Source organism: Echiichthys vipera, assembly GCF_963691815.1.
Source record: "Echiichthys vipera genome assembly, chromosome: 7".
In the NCBI taxonomy this organism is placed as follows: Eukaryota; Metazoa; Chordata; class Actinopteri; order Perciformes; family Trachinidae; genus Echiichthys; species Echiichthys vipera.
In genome coordinates this window covers 7,816,719-7,838,703 of record NC_139832.1, presented here as the reverse complement: position 1 = coordinate 7,838,703, position 21,985 = coordinate 7,816,719, and the positions used below count along the sequence as shown (strand labels likewise).

The 21,985-nt window shown below is 40.0% G+C and overlaps 1 protein-coding gene across 2 annotated transcripts in view; it reads right to left on the bottom strand.

The window, feature by feature from the left end:
• peak1 (pseudopodium-enriched atypical kinase 1) overlaps positions 1-15,955 on the bottom strand; it is a 92,900-nt gene extending 76,945 nt beyond the window's left edge. The window contains exons 1-2 of one of the 2 annotated variants that reach the window (XM_083916631.1): positions 15,831-15,866; positions 7,148-7,201 (exon numbers count right to left, since the gene is read on the bottom strand). The gene's annotated coding sequence lies outside the window, so the exon portion shown is untranslated. Of the gene's footprint in view, positions 1-7,147; positions 7,202-15,830 lie in introns of both variants that reach the window. The other variant, XM_083916630.1, reaches the window with a different exon arrangement.
• Positions 15,956-21,985: the final 6,030 nt, after the last annotated feature.

Here is a 21,985-nt window from a genome sequence, read left to right as displayed (position 1 = left end):
TGTTAGTGTAGAGCCAAGCTAGTGGCTCTAAACTATTAGAGCCAAGGGTTTAGAGGTGGGGAGTCTGTTTACACTGAAAGCATTTTTATTTTTTGTTTCAAGAGGGTCCACTTGCTAAACATGACTCAGGCTTTAAAGTATAATCCAACACTAATATTGGCTGCCAGTGGGCAGAGGATGGGGGGAGGTGAACAGACTGTTTGTGTGAACACATGCAGGTGTGAATGTTTTGCACATGGCCAAGTTTGGGTGAGTACCATTTATTGTGTAAATGATTATGTTTGGCAAAAATCAAACTAATTTCATTTGTATGTATAATATCTAAATCATATTTAAGTATGGTCTTGTATTGATTCAAGAGGGTTGATGCTTGCTAGGACTGCTATTAAAGGGGAGTAATACACAAAGAGAATGACAAAGATAAAGGACGAGGGAAAAAGGGAATTTAAGAAACCATACATCCCAATGAAAGTAAAAACGCTTTCAAGTTGAGCTGTAGCAAAAAAGTCTAAAATGCCCCACATATTACAAATAAAAAAGAGAGATGAATAAAGTCTAATAGATATATGCAGGGTCAAGCCGATTCTCCCCTGGGCTTAGCTTTGCTCCTGGTTTTAGCCATGACCACTTCCTTCCTCTGGCTCTAATTGACAGTGTACTACAGTATTTCTACATAAGGAGATAGCTAAGCAGCACCACATGTCCCTTTATGGCAGTTAAGCAATGGTAATCAGGGCTGATACAGAGCTGAGCACACCAGGCTATTACTACTGTGATGCAAACTGTTTTATTGCATCCCAACGGCACTACTGCCATTTGCACCTACTCATTGTGCTGTGTTTGTATTATAATGCCTCCGAAGGCATTTTGAATTACAACTTGCTGTTATGATGCGATGATGAACAACTTTCATGCATAAAATGTGGGAAATGATCACTCTGAGACCAAAGCCAAGAGCCTGAGTTGATCTGCCTGGATATTTAAGTCGATTGAAGGGATAAGACGTGAGCCTTGGGCAACATGCACTGGGCTTTTGATCTTCGACTACGAGATCCCTATGGGATGGAAACATGCCAAGCTCAACAGAACCTGAATAAAAGACTTTGTATGATACTAGCCCTGAAACCACATATGACATTATTGTACTTGGCTGGCTTGGAGAGCAAGAGAACGTTTCAAAGGCATTGACATGCTGGCATATTAGGATCCTGTTCATGCAAGACAGACCACTGGTAAAGCTATATAGGAGATAACTGCCAGAAATATGATATTGAGCATTGTTGAGTTGGGAGGAAATTGCCTCTGATCCTCTTTTTGCCGATCCACTTTTATTTTATGCATTTTACGCACATGAGTATCTCTTCAGACCTCAAATTACACTGACAGACAGGGACAGTGCTCCTTAACATTCACAAAACATTAAATGCACAGATGTTTCCGCCTCTTAGCCATGTGCTTAGATTGGCTGTGTGCGCGGACTAAGTGGGCTGGGAGGCCACAGGACAGACAGCCGACTGTTTGCAATGGTCCATGGAGCATGTCTTCAGGCCAAGACCCTGTTCCCAAGACAGCACCAACTGAGAATTCACCTTGACCTTTACAAACCTCTGGAAAGTTGTGCATTCCAGATAAAAGGAAAAATATTTTTGAGATTCTGAGGCTGCAAAGCAAAGTTTTTTTGCGGATTGTTGCTGATGTAAAGTTCTTGCTGTAGGGTGTGTGTGAATCAACAACGGGGTCAACATCTGAAAAAATATCTTCACAAAAAGACTCACACAAGTCTACTCAAATATAAGCCAACATAGGCTTGACACTCTGTCTCCATGGCAAAGGATTATGTCATGACTCAAGCATCTTAGAGAAAATGCAGCCTGGGTAGGCTTTGACAAGTGACAGAGAGGATATAGTATTTGTTAAAGAATAAGCATGCACACTAAATAACTAGACAAATGACTGGAATGGAGAGCTACTATACTACATTAGCCATGATGTCATTATTGTGCATCTTGGAGCCAGTGCAGAAAAAGCATTTGTACTAATCCGAAAGCGGAGTGCTTGCATAACATTTAGATGTCATCAGATTTCTATATTTAAATTTGATTCTGTTGGAGGATAGGAAAGGACTCTTTATATATTATATATTATTCTTTACATATTCTGGATACCTTGACCCAATCTTATTTTGACAAGGTATGTTCATCTTCCTATTCCTTTTTTTAATAGTATTTGTTTTTATTTTTACCATCCATGTTTCTTCTCTCAACTTCCCCCTCTCTTGATACGGTGGGCACACTAACTCCCTGGGCAGGCAGCTGGCTCTACATCAGACACATCCAAGGACAAAAGGGGAACTCCAGATTGTCTTGGTGATGGCCGCCATCCGTGGCATTACTCATTGGGATTCCGGTTGCTTACGTTTGGCACTAATTACACATCAGCAGACTCACTAAGCTCTAGAAACTCAAGTTTGTACAAAGACAACATATAACCGGTTTAGACAGAAAGACACAGTCTGACCATTAAAACTGTCTTCCCTTGCAGCAAGCCAGATAAAACATGGTGTGATGAAACTCAATGGGGTGGCTTAAAGACATCACTCAGGAGCTCACACTCCCTGGGGAAGCCGATTAACTTGCACAGGGGCACAAAGTTGCAGTTTTATTGCCGCCTTGAGGGGTGATGTAGTCAGCATTTTGAGTATGTCGGTATAGAATTTAATTCACACTACAGGCTGCTGTAAAGCCAATCATGAAGATAATCTCCCTCTTCAAAGCTCTGTGTCTTTACAATCACCGTATATCACTAGTAGCAGCATTTCTTCAGCAAAGCATTGCATTGAGCTTTATAACTGATCTTTTGCAGGGAACCCCTTGTGCAAGATGACTTATTTTAGTAGCTTAACAGAATTCCTATTGGGTGGTGTCCCTACAGTGCAAAAGATAATGGCATCACCTGACACCGCTGATGACAGAGGGATCCTGCTAATAAGAGAGTGCCCTGGAGATATGAGGCTTTACACAAATCTGGATAGAGGACTAAAAAAAAAGATATTCACATAATAACACTTAATTTTCACAAAAATAAACACGAGTATGGTGGTGTACTAGATCAAGTAGGAAAGGTGCTTTTAATATCCAGCCTTATGCTTGTATTACATTTCATACCCCACCATCTGGCTACTGGTTTTATGCCCCCACATTTCAACAACATCTATACAGCATCTTGACAACCGTGGGTGTGTAATTTCTATTCCCCACAAAAATTTGAGTGACAAGTTAACAGACACTCACACACAGGAGGGTGGGCATGTAAGTGAATTGTTGATAGTACAGACATACACACAGCACTTAGAACCATGCGGAAAGTTTAAAACCTGTGAAGGACCTGTGCCTCGTTGCAAATAGCTGAATTTAACAAAATGGAATGTAGTTGAGTAAAATCGAGCACCCAGTCCCTTTGAAATGTGCACTGCATAGGAATGTTGAATCCAAACAGAGCAGCCCACTGTGTTGCAATTTAACACTTAAGTATTCTTCACTTCAGATTGGAAGCCCTTTGTATTATACAATGACAACTACCTACAACTTTTAGTTTGGCAGAATGCCAATTGCTGTGTGTATATATATATATATATATATATATATATATATATATATATATATATATATATATATATATATATATATATACACTAATTATATTTATTCCCATAAAATACTGTGGAAATTTACCAAATGTTAACTATGAAATAACAAATTTAGTTTTCCATTCAACAATGTATACTGTAAAAATCATACCTTGACTCTATTTGTTATTTGTAGAGTTGTGTCCTTTGCTGTTATATAAAATTGCTTGACAAACCTGTTTAATTAAAGCCCTTTATGAAGAAAGTCAGCCTGATTAATATGCATGTCCTCCTATCTGCCACGCTTCCACACCAAGCCTAATTATTGCATATACAGTAAAACTTAATTAACATGTCTTGCTTAACTAGCAGATGTATTGGGGGACTCATGAGCGCATGTGAAAAAGAGATAGCTTTAATTAAAAGGATAGCGCTGGTGGATGAAGGCTGAGCGTTTGCGAGTAACCGATCGAGGAAGAGTGATCTAAATAATTAGCAAATTTCAACCTCCTTAAAAACAGTGTACTAACATCATTATTTACTCAACTGATAATGGCAAAAAAAACCTATTCCATTCACAGCAGCAACGTCCTTGTAAAGGAAGGGCATACATTTACATGCATATGTTTCTAATGATATTAGGTTAACAGAATTTTGAAAAAAATAATTTAATGTCCATGGACAATGACTTGTCAATGCATTAAACATCATCAGCTTAGAAATGATCAAATGATTTCTGAGGTGGTTTACGAAACACTTGCTCTTAATTAAATATGAGTACATCAATAGGTTACTGGCCAATGTGTCCAACACACTCCTGGCAAGATTACAAAGGCTGAGCAGTATATACATCCTAAAATCAGCCCTTGATAAATGAATCATATCCACATGGGTCAATCCTTTTCCCCTTGTTTTTTATAACAGCTAGTCTGTAAAGCAGTTCACGATGACCCTGAGAAAGAATAACATCCTCTTTAACTGCTTTGGAACATCTGGGATCACACCATTTTTTACACTTCACAGCTAATTAACCCGTTTCACATTCTCAATTGCACATTAAACAGAAATGATAACACAAGTGTGGACATTTCTCACTGTAAGAATTAGTATAATCTCTCCTATTTCAGTCCCCTCTTGAGTGCTCTTTCTACCCCCAAAAGACCACCTTGCTATTTCTGAGGCTGAAAGAAAACATAGAGAGGGTTTCCTCTGATCTTTGCCAAGTCCCCATCACGTGTCGGTGCAGGTGTTTGTGCTATAACACTCGCCCAGAGGGAAGAAGATGTGCTGGCACAAGGGAGAAATATGCAAGCCAGAATAAATACACATGTGTATATATTCCTCATTTACAACCTTTCTTCTTCAGCAAAGAAAATCCACTTTCAACATTTTGATTGAAACTCCTCTTTGATGTGCATTAACAGTGCCAGAGAAAAACCAAAGGGGAAATCAGTCCTTATGTTTGAACATCACATTTGTGCTTTGAACATGCACTATGCTGTCCCAGTACTGAGTCCAGACAGAAATAATAAACTGAATATTGAAGCTTGCGCTGTGGTCTTGTTTGCTAGCCTCATGCTCATTGGCAAGTTTGTGCACAGCCACTGTTCCTGTCAGTCAACAGTCCTCTGGATCATAGCGCTTCCAATTCCTCCTCTTCTTCCTTCCATGGCCTAGATCTAGTGGCTGAATGCCAATATCTGGGCAGGACACCCACCTGCTGCCACAATGACACACTCATGGCACACCAAAGTTTCACAAGCATGCAGTCAGTTCAGACATCAAATCCACAAATTTTGCTCCTAACGTCTGAATAAGAACTCCCTTCCTTCTTTCCTCAAAGTACATGAGGTACATGCTCTCTCTCACACCATTCTCAGACAGACACGTCACAATTTATGCCTCTCATCCCCTACGAACTGAAAGCCAGGCCTGATATAGCTGTGGTATGGGCCCGGTGTGGGCTAGGGTCTGAAGGAATGAAAGTTTTTGTTTTCTTGCCATCTGGATCTTCATGTGATCAAGATCATATCACACAGCAAACAACAAGCGCTTACACAACTGGGGGGAGTTACTGTAAAAGAGATTCGGCATGGACTGATATTGCTAAAGAGATCTCAGCACGGATGGGCTGCCATGTGCATGTATATGTGTTCGTGAGACAGCGACAGCAGTTAAACGGGTAATTTGAGATGTGCCCTCACTCAGCTGGGCGACCTGAAAATGGAGTGAGTCTGCAATTTTAATTTAAGCAGCACCAACAGGATTATTTGCGGAAAAGAGTCTTGTTGTGTCAGGCAAGGTCAGCCAGCGGATGTTTGTTTACAAGTGATGAGGTGGTGAATGCTGGGATGCGTTTTCACTGTGAATGTTGCGTAATGTCTACATTACCTTCCAGTAAATTTACTTGTTACTTACCTTTGGGTTCACATCCAATCAAAATATAATTTTCTCTCACTATCATAAGCCATCCCATTGCAAAATTTCCGCTTAGCACTCATTGCACTTTATCTCAGTGACTGACAGAACGCCACCATTGCACAGTATCCTGTATCCTGTTCGGTAAAGAGACAAGGCCTATCATCATTCTGAATAAAAAAGTGTTAACACAACTCAACTTGTGTTTTGACTATTGGTTTAAGCAGTGACAATAATACAACTTTGATAGTTGCTGCATTACACTGGCAGTATTTCTGTCAGCTACCACAGTTCAAGACAGCACTTAACACAACATTCTCAAACACTCAAATCAGCCAAAGCCAAGGCACATTGGTATTCAAGTTTTCCCTGTTCATCAGTGAATTCAGACAAGAATAGAAACTGCCATAAGAAACACAATGGGTCTCACTGTTAGATAAAGATCTAAGAAACAAAGCATTTCTAAATTTCATATTTGGATTAAAATAAGTTAGTCATGATGACCTAGTTTAGAATTCAGAACTGTGAAGAAAAGATATTATACATTTGCAATGTCAGGAAGAGCCATTAATAAGTGTGGATTTGCAGAGAAACACCACACCCCACCACCCCCATCCATCTCATGTATGTATTTATGAGACCTCTATATTCCACTGAGCTTTGTCAAGATGCAGATTAAGAACCATGTGGAATAGTTAGATCATAAAGCATACAGAATACTTATATATTTTTGATTAATTAAGCAGCCCTTATCTGATGACTGTTATGATATCCGACAAACACAAATGCAAACTCACATCCCATCTCCAAAAAAACCTACCATACTTCTTCCTGAAAAGAATCAGATTAATGTACAAGATAGCATTGCAGTCATGTAAGCGGCCCCCATCCAGCAGGCACAGCTCAGGTTCACCATGGTAAACAAGTCCAACATCAGCAAGGTATGTCTGAGAGATTTCAGCACAACACGCAGCATGTTATTTAAAGATGCAGGCTGAGTCCAGGAGAGTAAGTCAGGTCAAAACTTGGCCAAAAGCATTTGAGTAAGCCAGTATTGTGTTGGCCTCACCTTGGCCACAACCATTCAAAGAGGCCTTGTCCTACCTCAAACAATGTGTATGTAGATCACCACAGATCCTCCAAGGGAGGATTATCCTTCTATATATGGAATACAGTATCAAGCCAATTACAAGCTAGATCATATAACATGTTTTCATTTACTACACTTGAAGCTCAACATTCAATATAGAAACAACTGAACCACAGACATTTGAGAAATGTTTTCACAGTGAACAGTTCTCCCTGGACATCCCTGTTTGGTGACAATTGTCCAGTGTAAAAGTCAGTCAGGGTCTTCGATAGTCAAGACTATCAATCAAGACAAACCCCAGAGAGCAGTAGCCACTGTGACAGACTGGTGCAAACACCTAGATCAAAAGCTTAACTGCAAACACTGTCAGTGCAGGGGATATTTTTCACCTCCAGAGAAACATAATGATAGCATTGGAAATGTGAAGCTTGCATGCAGGTGTGCGCACATGTTGAGCGGGCTCAAATGCATGTGACTGAATGTCACTTCATTCACAGCGTCGACAATTAATTTTATTTGCTTTACCCCATATCCAGCCACACCCAGATTTAAACGCAGAACTGTGGGACCAAGCCTGAAGGAAATTTGCCTCTAAATGAAATTGGAACCCCGATTCATCCAAGGATTTTGATCTCCCACCACATATTGTTAGGTTTTTATTGGCCATCTCTCGTTCCAGCCTCTGGCTGTAAGCCGTGTTAGTTCTTAGACTGAGGGATGTATTATTGCAAAACTCTGAAAGAAAGAATAATTTATTCAGGCAGTTTCCACATTTCATGGTGATAAAGAAAGCACAGATTAATCTCCTGAGAATTCAGTGTTCAAGTGTAAAGAATTTACAGCAAAGCTCCTCCAAAGACAATAATTAAATGGTTGAAAAAGTAGGCCACATGGTGTAATTATTACATGACACATCCTTTGATGTTGATTAGGAACATTAAGGTCAAGTATAAATCTGTGGCAACAATAGGGTGATACTTTAATTTGAACTTTTTCTTTGCCAAAAATGAATACTGTGACAATAGTCTTTTGATAAGTGTTAGTGGCAGGTTGAGTTTGTACCACAGTTTAGCCATTTACAGTTAGCACAAGTTAACTTTATACAAACTTTTTACAGAGAAACTCAATATTGGCAATGCATGTTCTCAATGCAAGGAAAATTGAATATGTGATACTGCAGAAAGAAGTGCATTCAGAGTACCTTATCATTGTTACAACATGTGCAAAACAATGCTATGTTTAATCAAATCTCAAAAACTTATGAACTGACTGAAGATTAATTGTAGACCGCTCCTCTTCAACCTTGCTATTGTGTTATCGGTTTAGCCTGCCTATCACATGGGAGGTAATGAAAAGGCTAGGCTGGCTGAAGCAAACCACAACTCTTTAGTTTTCTATTGAAGAGCAACTGAAATCTTGAATATTGTTGAGGTGCAACAGCCACAATATATGTCATTATTCCAATTCTACTGCTCTTGTTATTAAGTGAGAGCCTGAGAAATAACAGCACATATCAAGCTTGGAATGCAACACAGCTGGAGCGGACCCTTGAAGGAATCTCCACATTAAGCCTTTGGTTTCAGGGTCAGAGAGTCTACTTGAGAGCAAAGTGTATACAGAGTGTGGAAATATGCTTGCAAAGAACACAACTTTGACAAGGCTCTTATCATTAATACTTTTGTGAAACGTTAGCTGACTGCGCCTATGGTCAAGACTCACAGTTTGCCTTCAGAAATATTCATACCCAACCAAAGTGGGTTTAGAACCAAGTCTGAGGGATGGCTTTCAAGCCTGCGTTAAATCCTTTATTCAGGGGTGGAGACAAAAGTGTACCACCAGGTCCTTTAAAATCAAAAATGGTAGAGCATTAATTCTATACACGGCCACTTTTTTATCCATTTGGCTCTCCACTGACGACCAAATGCCAGACAGCTAATGTAATGCCATGACATGACCCACATCAATCAGCTAAATAGACTTTAACGAGACATCTTAGTGTTTTTACAAGCAAGGAGACAGGTGAGAGGTCTGGAAGACGTCAACAGTGAAAAGACCTTACATCACCACTGGCTCTAGTTCAGCCTGTTTTATGTACCCCACAGGACGATGATGATGGTCAGAGTAGTCTAGCCCTGGCCTATTCAGTACAAAAGGAGAATATCTGACACCATTAAATCACTGACTTCAACAACTTTAGCCCATTAAATCAGCTCAGGATATGCTGAATAGCTAAACTCTGCCTGACCTGTGAGGAGAAGCACTTTTAAAATCACACGCTTGGGTGAAGGGACAATGTTTGTCAAGGGTTGAGCAAAGGGATACAGCATCTTATTCGATAAGTCAACTTAACGATACTTTTGGTTTTAGTCTTATACGATCAAAATGAAGCTGTAAGTCGAAGATGAGAAAGGGAGCCAGAAGTAGTGGTAGGAAGTAGGGAGGGGCCCTAAGAGTTACTTTAATTTAGGTTAGTTCTACAGCTTTTAGCCAGGTGTAAGTCATTAAAGGTCATCATCTAAACCAATTGTCCGCATAGCAAAAGAGATATGGCACAGAAGCTTATTGGAATAAGGCATTCTGACTTATAATTAAAAACTGCAATAAATATTTGTTTTAAGAAGGCACCTATGATAAATCTATCTAAAAATATAGCTTTGAGCATCACCACTGCCGGCTGGTAAGCCTGCCTCTTGATTAATTCAACAGTTTTTTTATATGCAGCCTTTCTACATTAACTCAACTCAGGTAATAGCTCATTAGACAGACTCATTTCCAAGGTCAACACCTTAGCTAATAGCTTATCAGCAAAGCTCTATAGCCTTGAGTTTCCTGGATAATCAGAAATGTTTACAAAGTCAACATTCCTTTAAATGTGAAACAGAAATATCTTAAACTGTATCAGCTCTCTTGAAGCAATGAATAAAAGACATAGTAACACTGAAAACAAAGCCACTGCAGTAGGGATTAGGCGTTAATATGTGCAAATCATATTCTAAATGAAAACTCTTGACTATTAAGTGGATCAATAATTCATTTCTACTTTATTAGACCACATAAAGGAGGTCCCAAAGATAAAACATAACTCCTAGCAGTAATATTGTCACATTGAATGCAATACTGTAGATTCTATTTCGCTGGTTATATGTTTTATGCCATGTTTGAACACGTATATAACATGCACATAAATAGTCACACAGAGACAAACAAGCATGAGCACAGCACACACAAGGTTTCTGGGGAGACACTGATGACTGTCCCTGTGACATCGACCAAATACCCTGACAGGAGGGGATGCCTTCTGGCTTGATATAAGATGACAGTGTCACTGCGATCTGCTCCTTTATCATCCACCATCTTGCAACAAGATCGAAGACGAATACAAAAATGACTCATAACTCATTACTCTGACATCAAGTAAGATGACACTTGTTTGGCCGGATATAACACTGATGTCATGTCACATGCAATAAGTTTGAAATCAAGTGAAGAACTGAAAATCTCTCACGTCATCTAATAAGATTACACATAAAAAGCTTCTAATTCATACAGAACAGGCTTTCGGTAATCATCACGAATCTTCAATCTACTTGACTTGATGTGAAATTGAAAAATGTTTAACCATTCATGAAGGTAACTTCTAAAGTCCAGAAGGACGAACACTTTAATTTGTACTGGCATCTTCCCACCTGGAGGAGTCAGATGACACTACACAGGCTTTTGGAAGGTGTTATGTTATTGACTCATAGCTGCAAAATGTTCTAGGTATAAGCCACAACCGGGAGGTGCCATCACCAATTATATTTATATCAAGACTAGAGATCCAAGACATAACGTATCTGGGCTTCAGCTCTGCTTTGCCCTTGATTGCAGACCGAGCTAAAGTTTTTAGACGTGGCTTCCAGCCCAAACTGCACTTTATCAGACTCCATTGACCTTCTAAAACCTAGAGTGTATTTTTAAGGGGTAACTCCGTGGCCAAATACGTAATTCTTTGATGACAAAGAATGTGACATTTCGAAAAGCGGCAGTGCAGTTTGAAACTGTGTTTTGGAGATGTAAAATGATGTGTGTGCTCGCTGAACTTTAGATCTTGATCCTTATTTCCAAACTCATTAAATATACATTTTTAACAAACCTTTCTCAACAGGTGAGTGACTAATCGACTAAATAAATCTTAGTAGAACAAAACCATTATAACCATAATCAATCAAGAGATGACCGAGTAAAAAAACATCACAAAACTACAGTAATAAGATTTGTATCTGGTGAAACACTGCAGTGCAATTGCAACTGGCCCCTCTTTGACGGGGTGTGTGTGTGTGTGTGTGTGTGTGTGTGTGTGTGTGTGTGTGTGTGTGTGTGTGTGTGTGTGTGTGTGTGTGTGTGTGTGTGTGTGTGTGTGTGTGTGTGTTCGCTCCTTAACCTCTGGGTCACACCTGTTACCTCACTCAAGCCCTAGCTCAGGGCAAGGGAGAGAGGTCGGGGGTCACGGTGTCACATGACGCTTCCATACCAGATCTGTTTCAGAGCCCACACATACACATGCATTCTGTCAAACACGAAATTACCTATTATTTATGTCACTGAATTTTCTCCAAAACAAATGTTTGTGAGATTCACATCAGCCAACAATAACATTTGGAAATATCTTAATTGGCCCTTCAGGGTCAATATGAGTATGCATTAATATGGTATATTGAAGTCCTGATGAAAACAATGAAAATTCAAATTGACAGACACTTCGGAGGTCTTTTTTACTTACTGAAGTTACGTCAACGTCAAAATTATTACTGAATGTGTTCAATGCTTTTAAAAAGGAGATTTGTTTTATAACAACCATGTTTAAACATGCAGCACAATTAGTGTATTGGAAAAAAGAAAGATTTGTTTTTTGCTTTAGGCAAACAAGCAGAGCATTTCTGCTTGATCATCCAACGATTTGGCCTACTATTTGTTTATTGCCAACAGGCATTTCTTCCTAAACATGTATGGAATGGAGTGGATGGATCTATTTGATGAACAAATAGCGATAAGCCTCAGTTCAGGTGAAGCTCTGGGTCACTGATCTTCCTGGCAAACAGAAACAACTCTAATTCACATTGTGAAGGGACTCGTTTTGAACACTTCAGTGCACTGTCATTTCTTTATAACTCTCGAGGACAGCAATTCATCTATGACATTCCTTTACAACACAAAAAGAGCCTATTGTAATAGAAAAGGTACTTCATGTCACATCTATGTTATCTCCTCTGACACACTGTTGTAATAGCACAGTTCAACACGGAAAACAAACAGTTGAATGTCTGTGATAGGCAAACACAAAGGTGAAGGGCAAATAAATAAAACATTAGTGACTGCTGAGCAGACACTGAAACAACAAATGTTCTGAATTGTTCTGATCATTTAAGCATCTATCCTACAACTGTCAGATTTTATCGCTATCAGTCAAAGACGCTGGGAATCTAAGAAAACACTTGCGGACCTGTGAGATAGAAAGATCAAGATCATCACGAAACACTATCTTCCTGTTGCTCCCCACAAAGAATGTCAGGTATGTGCACAATTCAGAATTGTAGGAAACTATCCAGCAAGTATTTGTCCCACGTACTTTAGGGACAAGCATCCGCAGGGCAAGGCAAGTCTGAAATCTCTGCAAATCCTCCTCCCAATCCGCTATAAACAGGTGAAGAAGTAACAATGTCAGATGGCTGCCTTTGTTGACACTGTTAACTCACGAGTCGTAAGCAAAACAAGAGCAAGTAAAGACAAGAACTGACGACTACAGTCCCACCTGAACGCACAAAGAAGATCTCATTTATCAAGAGTCCAGTGTCTGTTTTGAACGGGCTGAGCTTTAGAGCAGTAATGTACTTCAACTTTCACTGGCCTGAACTTGTGACACTGAAACCGAAGAATGTTTCACTTTCACAAACACATTCTTCAGATAAACAGACGGCTTTATTGTTCTTGTTCTTGCAGAAGATTAAAATATTTATTTTTGGATTTTAGAAGAAATGCACTTTAACTGATATCGAATAGTGGAGTGTGATACTGTTGTTTGTTTAATTTTGTACATATTTCATACCACTTGCTTGATCTCCAGTAAGCAATCCACCCGGAGATCGGCGTCTGACGTACACACATAATTTGTGACAAAAAATGGTAAAAACAAGTTTAGCTGACTGATATACAATAATTACACCTCTCACACCTAGAAATTAAATATGTCAATTCATTGATTAGTCAATTGAAAATGAATAAGCAACTATTTACAGAACTGATTGTCAACTTTAATTTTTCAAGCGAAAATACTAAACAATAACCGGTTCCAGCAAGTCGATTAAATCAACTAATCCATTCATCAATAGTCTTAGTTGACTAAGAATTTCTTCGAGGAGAGCCCTAATATTGTTTTCACTCTGTGTCTGAACCACAAAAAGTATATGTTAATGTCGTTCTTACATGCAGTCTGTGCCATTGTGCCAACCTCTGAATAATGGGCGTTGGGAAGCAGAACTCCATTTTTAGATCATGGGATCATTACACTGACTACATAATAGGATTTATTCTTGAACCTTTAGCAGCCGTCTGTCACATTAAATAGTCTCTAGTCAGGTCAGAACTCACCTGTGACAACGATGTTAACAAGTGAAAATATCCCCTTATAACAACGTCCCTCTCAACCTCCAATTCGCTCATTTAGACGCCTGCATTAAAAAACAAAATCTGTCATTACATATCAGAGCCACCATGCTCAAACTTCATCCATAGGTGGCAATAACAGGCACTTTAGAGAAGCAATCCTTTATAGAAAATTAAACACATTATGGATTCAGGTATATTTTGTGAGTTATTTAATGTAATGTAGGGTATCATTTTACTCTCCCTTTTGATTTATTGAGAGATTATTATTCAAGGCATGCCTCCCATTAAAAAGTGATTAATACCAAAGCAGGGAGTACAGTAGACAGCCACAGATCATCTATGTAATACACTAGCTAACACATGCCCCTTCTGCAGTCTTGTGTGAATGGCGCTTTATGGGGATGATAATGGGTGATCAGCTTTTTGGTAAAAAGGGTCTCACCTGGGTCAGTCTCATGTTAGGAACCACAGGCTGAAGACACCTGGGTCAGTGTAATGTTAGGAACCACAGGTAGAAGACACCTGGGTCAGTGTAATGTTAGGAACCACAGGTAAAAGACACCTGGGTCAGTGTAATGTTAGGAACCACAGGTTGAAGACACCTGGGTCAGTGTAATGTTAGGAACCACAGGTTGAAGACACCTGGGTCAGTGTAATGTTAGGAACCACAGGTTGAAGACACCTGGGTCAGTGTAATGTTAGGAACCACAGGTTGAAGACACCTGGGTCAGTGTAATGTTAGGAACCACAGGTTGAAGACACCTGGGTCAGTGTAATGTTAGGAACCACAGGCTGAAGACACCTGGGTCAGTGTAATGTTAGAAACCACAGGTTGAAGACACCTGGGTCAGTGTAATGTTAGGAACCACAGGTTAAAGACACCTGGGTCAGTGTAATGTTAGGAACCCCAGGTTTAAGACACCTGGGTCAGTGTAATGTTAGGAACCACAGGTTGAAGACACCTGGGTCAGTGTAATGTTAGGAACCACAGGTTGAAGACCCCTGGGTCAGTGTAATGTTAGGAACCCCAGATTGAAGACACCTGGGTCAGTGTAATGTTAGGAACCACAGGTTGAAGACCCCTGGGTCAGTGTAATGTTAGGAACCACAGGTTGAAGACCCCTGGGTCAGTGTAATGTTAGGAACCACAGGTTGAAGACACCTGGGTCAGTGTAATGCTAGGAACCACAGGTTAAACAGTTATTTGATGGGAAAGCAGAACAAGGCAGAATAATCCCCAAACATGTTCACAGTTACTGTAATTTGGGGGTTAAACAACATCTTTAAATGAAGATTTTTTAATTCCGTTTAACACCAACCAATCAGGATGATTTTCGTTTATTACATTGGCAAATCAGCGTGTTACTCTTGGGACAATCCATGTTACATCACAGACCCCTACTTGGTGACAATTGAATGTACAAATTAAAGGAAGTCTGTTCTGCAGGTAGGAGAGTGACAATGCTGGCACCAGTAAAACGTCCTTTTCTATCGCCACTCATCCCTATTTACGACCTTATTTATATTAAACTTTGGGCCGGTGAAATATCTCAAATAAAACCTGGACCCCTGTCTAACGCTTCCTATCCCGTTTAGTAAACACGTAGAAATGGGTCTTTTTGCTACGGACTCCAAAAGCTGCAACTAACTTTAGAGCAAAACTAAAACACAAGCAGCATGAACTGTGTGAACTAAACGGAGCTGTTCCCCGGTATCTTCGCCTTCACCCAAGTTATGACAGCAGCAGCTAGTTATGTTGCAACGTTACGAAGTCTGCACGCAGTCGGTAAGTACGCGTTATCAGGTCAATACGGTTAAACGTTAAACAACGGCTAGCAAACTTCTCCGCTGCCTTCGCATCCCCGAGACGAGGGTTACATTTATACATTTAGCGCTAACTCCCGGAGCCGTTAGCTTAGTCCTGAAGACACGACATTCCCCTGCTGTACAAACTGGAACTTGGCAGCCTGAAGGAAACTGAGAGAGAGACTTGTGGCTGATACACTTTCAATTTAGAGGGAAAAAAGCAGCCCTTAGCTAACTTTTCCATACCTTTCAGACGCCGAACATCTCCCAGGCGATACTACCACTTCTTGGCAGCCATAAATCCCGGTTTTGACAACGTCGTCCTCGGCAGGACCAGCAACAATCCCGTGTGTGTGTGTGTGTTGTAGCTCAACTCTTGCCAGTGGCCGTGATTGCTCGCACACAGCTCCTCTCTCTGCGTGGCTCCGGGAACAGCCGCTGCAGTTTTTTCCACCAGCCTGGGGAGCGGGAGCGAGCACACTGGGATACTGGGCAGGCCAGGAGAACCGCGTGAACGCGCAATGTACAAGGCACACTAAAAACGTTTTCGCAAATGTGGGAATGCAGTCAATTCAGACATGTTAAGTGTTTGTTTTGCATTGTCACCATGTGATGGAAGAGTTTTCAGTATCGTAAAATGTCCTGCAGCTGTTCAGAAAGGTGATAGTGTGTGGAAAAAAAGTACTGGGCCTATTAACCTACTACACGTTTTGATTGGTTAATCAATTAATGCACTGACTGAATCAATTAAGTTAATCTACTGTTTCCTAAGTGCATCTTTTTAGTGGATTTATAATTAAGTCTTCTCTCTTTTTAAACCTTTTTCATGCAAATATGTAATGAACTACAGGTGCAATTATCTTTCTCTGTCCAAGTGTCTGTCTTTGTCTCTCTCTGTCCATATGTCTGTCTTTTCTCTCTTTCTCTCTCCTTTTCTTCCTCCCCAACCGGTGCAGACAGATGTCCGTCCTCCACAGAGCTGGGTCTGTCTGACGTTCCTGTCTGTTATAGGGAAGGTTTTCGTTGCCACCGTACTCTACGGGGGAATTGTTGGGTCAATGTTAATCTTAAAAAAGTCATAGAGTGTGGTCTATACCTAGTCTGTAAAGTGTCCTGAGATAACTTTTGTCATGATCTGGCACTATAAATAAAATTGAATTGAAATTGAATTGAATATAATAATAGCTGCATTTGGTTCAGCCATCATCAGTTACACGTGTTCCCTACTTTGGCAAGCAAAAAATGTCAGAGAAAAGCTCTATATTCAGAGAAAAGATCTATGTCTTCTGGAAGTACGTTTTTTGAAAAATGGATCTGCACATGCAATGTTGTGTATCACGTCGTTATACAGAGGTTACAAGGACTCAATTCAATGCATCTAAAGCCAGTAGTGTTTAATGTCCAGTGGCAAAAGAAAGAATGGTAAGCTACATTTAGGGAAGGCTGTGTGCTTTACTTAAGTATTTCCATGTGGTGTCACTTTTTACTTCCCTTCCAGAACAGATGGAAACATGTTTTACTGTCTTACATTTATTTGATGGTTATAGTTATATCGAGATTTCAACATACAAAACATTTGATACGTTTATGAAATATGTCATATGTCAAACTGAAGCAGTTTTAGATTACAAGTGGCCACAGCAGATACAGTATTTAAAATGTGTCAGTAATAATAATAATAATATAAAACATTATGGAAATAACACTCTCCTGCATAACAAGAACTTGCTTTGCTGATAATATTCTAGACATTTGACTTCAGGACTTTTTAACATTGTCTTTATTGATACTTTTACTCAAGTCAAGGATTTGACTACTTCTTCACTGACAGGTTAACTGCACTGTAGCCTACCTCCTATGTATTGCTATTCTATTCTAGGGTATTACATACAGTACTCTGTGGGGCTGGGACACATTTTCATCACAGTGTTCTCTCCATTAATGCCTGTAAAGAATTATATTTATTCATTATATTAAAATATGAGACCACACTTCAAAGCAAACATGATTTCAGGCGGTTCTAATTATTCAAACTCGTGTTTGCACGAAAAAGACAGCTGACATCAGGAAGTAGCAAACAGATGTGCTGTACAAAGCCACAGTGAGTGTGTGCATGTTACGGTTATTGAAAAGCGTTGAGAGCAGTCGGCGTGTCTTTTACTGACATGGCGCTTCTTTTAAGGGATAATGACTTCTGGCGAGGACATCCCCTCCTCTCCTGCTGCCTTCAGGTGTTGTTGGAAATATTCTAATCATAATTAAAAAAGCCAAGTTCACATGAAAGGCACAGGTAAGTGGTAAGTGTTATTTTAAAATTAGCGTTAATGTTTAGCATAGAATAACAGCAGCGTATGTGTAATTTGCATGCATTTAGTTTTGGATGTGAACTTTGCAATAGAGAATTCAGATTGTGGAAACTTTAACATTTTATTCTCGGGAGCCTTTACCAAGAATAAAAGTCCAGTAAAGCCAGCAATAGACCGTATGTTTCCAACAGCAGCAACAATAGTTTGTTTGGACACTTGCAAACTTTAGAGCTTGGATAAAACAGCCTCTGAGAAGAACCTGAAGGCAACATGCATTTTGGGAAGAGGAGGAGCTGAGCCAGAGGTTGACATGTGGGAATGACTCACGTTTTTAACACATTCCAAGCATTGTTTCCTCCTCCTCCTCCCTGCCCCAGTCCTGGGCACTGAGGCCAAGGATTTTCCAGCGCTGGGGGAGATGGAGCGGATGATGGATCGAGGAAGGGGAGGGATGACTTGCATTTTCCGTTTTTGTCTTTTTTAAGAGTAATTATCTCATTCTCCAGCTGAATAAATAAGAGTCAAAGGGGTGTATACTTTTGAGGTGTCTCACTCGGTTTTGTACAATTTGCCTGTATCCCTCACCTGCAGGAGAGTGTCATGCATGTCTTTAGAAATGAACTTGGGAGGAACAAGGATAAAATAATATAACAATAATGAAACTACCCCCATTTGGAAATGGCTCATTCTAAGTCTACTTTTGCAATATATTCTAAGGCAGTTAATCCAAAAAGGCCCTTCCTCTGGGTTTTCAGGTATTAAGATAGTAGGGATGACCAAAGTCGAGGTAACAAGTCAAAATAACTGGTAAAACACAAAAATATCAAGGCACAATTCTGATCAAATATAATAATCTATCATGAGGAGAAATCATCACCATTGTCCTTACAGACACATTGTCTGGCATTATATTCACTACCATTGTTATGTGATGATTTGTAATCACTTGGTTTCCACATGTACCTTTCTTCCTTGATTGTTGCAGTACTCATTTTCAATGCTCTCAAATATTTTGCCTGCATAAGGCAAACAAAATAAAACTATTTTGCCCCATAGCTACCATGAAGTAATGAACTAATTTTATCATCAAATGTGTCTCAGCCTTTTACAAAATAATCAATATCCAACAAGAAAATTTAAATTTCAAGAAAATTAAGCAGAGCTGAAACACTGGCAGAAGTGAAGTCGTTTGTTGGCTATGTGCCTGCAATGATGTCATAAAACAGTTTTAGCATGTCTGGCACATGCAGCATTGGTAATCCAAGATACACCACCCTAAAAAATCTGAGAAAGTAAGAGAGAGGGACAGGGTGATGTGAGTCAGGGTCGGCTGGAACAGATGCAATAGCATTTGGTGACTCACATTAATCACCAAGTTGAAAATAAGGACATTGTCCCTGAAGACGGAAGAGAAGAAAAATGACTCTCCATGAAAAATGAAATGTTACTTTTCCCTGCTATGGAAGCAAGAGAAGCTGACAGAGCTGACAAAGTCTCAATCAAAAGAGCAACTTTCATAAGAACTAATTTCCTCCAGACATGTTGCTGCCATTGAAGCAGCACTTGGGAGACATTCCAGCAGAAGACATTGGTTAAAGCCTTTGTGTCCATCCCACGTGAATATCTTCAAGCAAACCACACATGACAACCAACGCAACAGCTGCAGGGAAGCTGTTCTCCGGCTGTGTAATATCTGACCTCAATGCCCTGTTGGGAAACTCAACTGGGAATCTTAAAAAACGCTTCCACTGAACCCAGGTCTGTTTGAAGAGGAACTTTCCGGTGATACAGTATGAATGATTTGATATCATGTGAACAGGGGTTGAATAATAGATTATAAAGAAGTACCTTCACTTTTGCTTTATCAAAAGCACCCATAATGAAAAAGCTACTCATATTCACCTTCCACCCAGGAAGCTGAGGTCAACAGCAGTGACTCATTGAACTGAATATTGATAAAGGGGGGATTTTGTGCCATTGGACAACATTTTTTAAATCGTTGCACTGTTGCATCTCACTAAGATGATAAAATATTTTCCATTAATGGCCCACATAATCGAGGCAAAGCCACGTTACCAACTGCTTTGACCATGCCTGAGTACACTAACAAAAGATAGCTCATTATGACCGTAATAGTGCATGTGATTGTGCTAACAGAAACCATTCAGGGCACTGAGACCGTTGAGTGCCAAGTCAGCACATGACGCCTGACTCATCCTCTCTGCTCTGAGTCACTCCGTCCCTCCTCTTGTCCAGGATCTATGGCTCTTTGCTGGAACTGGCTCCTCTTTCCTAATGTCAACCCGCCACTCCACGGGCAGGAAGCCGGCCAAGGATGCAGACCTGGCCCTGCTGAGGAGGAAGGGTCTGTTTTTATTTCAGTGGGTCATTCTCTGCGAAGACAAAGACTGGGTGGGATGATGGCGTGGTGAGAAAAGGGCAAGCCATCAGGAGGGACTGGGGCACAGCCACATTGCTTCCAAATATTCTGTCATGCCTTTGAACAGATTTATGGAGATGGGTTAGCTGCTTGGAGTTGGGTGAAATGGGTCAAAATCAGGACTTAAACTGGAGAAGAGGTAGGATTTAATTTGTTTATATCATCCTACCCAGAAGTGAGACTGTGTGTCTATATGAAATCTATTTATGGAATTTGTGTATTGTTCTATTGTTTATTTCTTTTTATTGTTATTTGTGTTGTGTTTGTTTTTTGGAGCAATTAAGGTAAAAAGGTATGGTAAAGGTAAAAAAAAGCCATTGCTCTATTTTATTATTTCATCATTCATCCCTTTCCCCCCTTTTCTGTGTTGTTTTTTTGCAGCTTTGGGGCAACATCAAAGCAACAAAAAAAGCTGGAGCTAAGCTCATTATAGTGTATAAATGAGCTTTGGGGCCTACTGCACGCACCAAGAAGATAACACGTGAAGAGGATCCCAGATGTCAAAGGTAAACAACTCTAATAAGGTAGTCTGTGTCTCAGTGGTCACAGAAGCTCCAGGATGTAGTTTATGTCTCATTTAAGACAAGAGCAAGGATTTTAGATTCTGCATTTTTAGCCACACCTGGAGCAACGTTCGCTGGCGGTGTCAGTCGTCCAGACTATCTTAATCTATCACTCTGATGAATTTCCAACATTCGTGTGCAACAGGATGGATCATCATTTTCAGTTTTTAATTAAATGTCTAAACAACTTTTCATCTGTCATCAGGTCAGAAATTTAGTTTGCTCGATACTTACATAACCCCTGCAAAAGTAGTGACAAGCCATTATTTTGTGTTCACTGCTAATTTGCAAATGTCAGCAAACACACAACTAAAATGGTGAACATAGATACCTGCCAAACATCAGCATGTTAACATCAATGTAAGGTAAGCAAAGTGCCTAGCATAGCGGTTCTAAAACGGCAAATACATTACTTTGACAATAAAATATTACTGCTAAAACAAGCTGGCATTTGATCAGCTTTCAGGTTGTAAAATTTCCTAGTTTCATAATGGCCTGTAAATTGCCAAAGTCCTCTTCACACTGCATCACATGACACAGGCATGCTTGGCTTTGATGAGCCGGACCTTTGCAATGTGCAAACAAAGCCGAGACATGGATTCTCCCAATGTCCACTCAGATAATCAGTAGGTCTTTCATAGCAGTCAGCAGCTTACAGTATAAACCGTCATACTCTCCTGTGGGAACAGAACATCTGTTAGGGACATTGTTGGATATAGCACCGTGACACATGCAGCCATTGTGGACAGGAAGTCTCAGCTGGCAAAGAGGAAATGGGCATCCGTCAATGGAAACGGGAAGGGCTCATAACAACAAGTGAAAAAGAAATACAGTACTTTAGCAACTTGATACTTGGCATCTGAGCTAATTGGCCAGACAAATAGGAACATTCATTTTAAATTTCCAAGCAAATCATGACATAAATCTCATTTACGTAGGCTACCATAAAGGATTTAAGACAGTCATCTACAGCCATTTTGTTCCTCATTCAAGGCCGAGCTGGAAAATCCTCAAACATGATACAGTAGGTCATTGTTTCCCAAAGCTGTGTGCAGCCCAGTTGCTGTGAATGAGCCACAGAGTGCAAAGTAA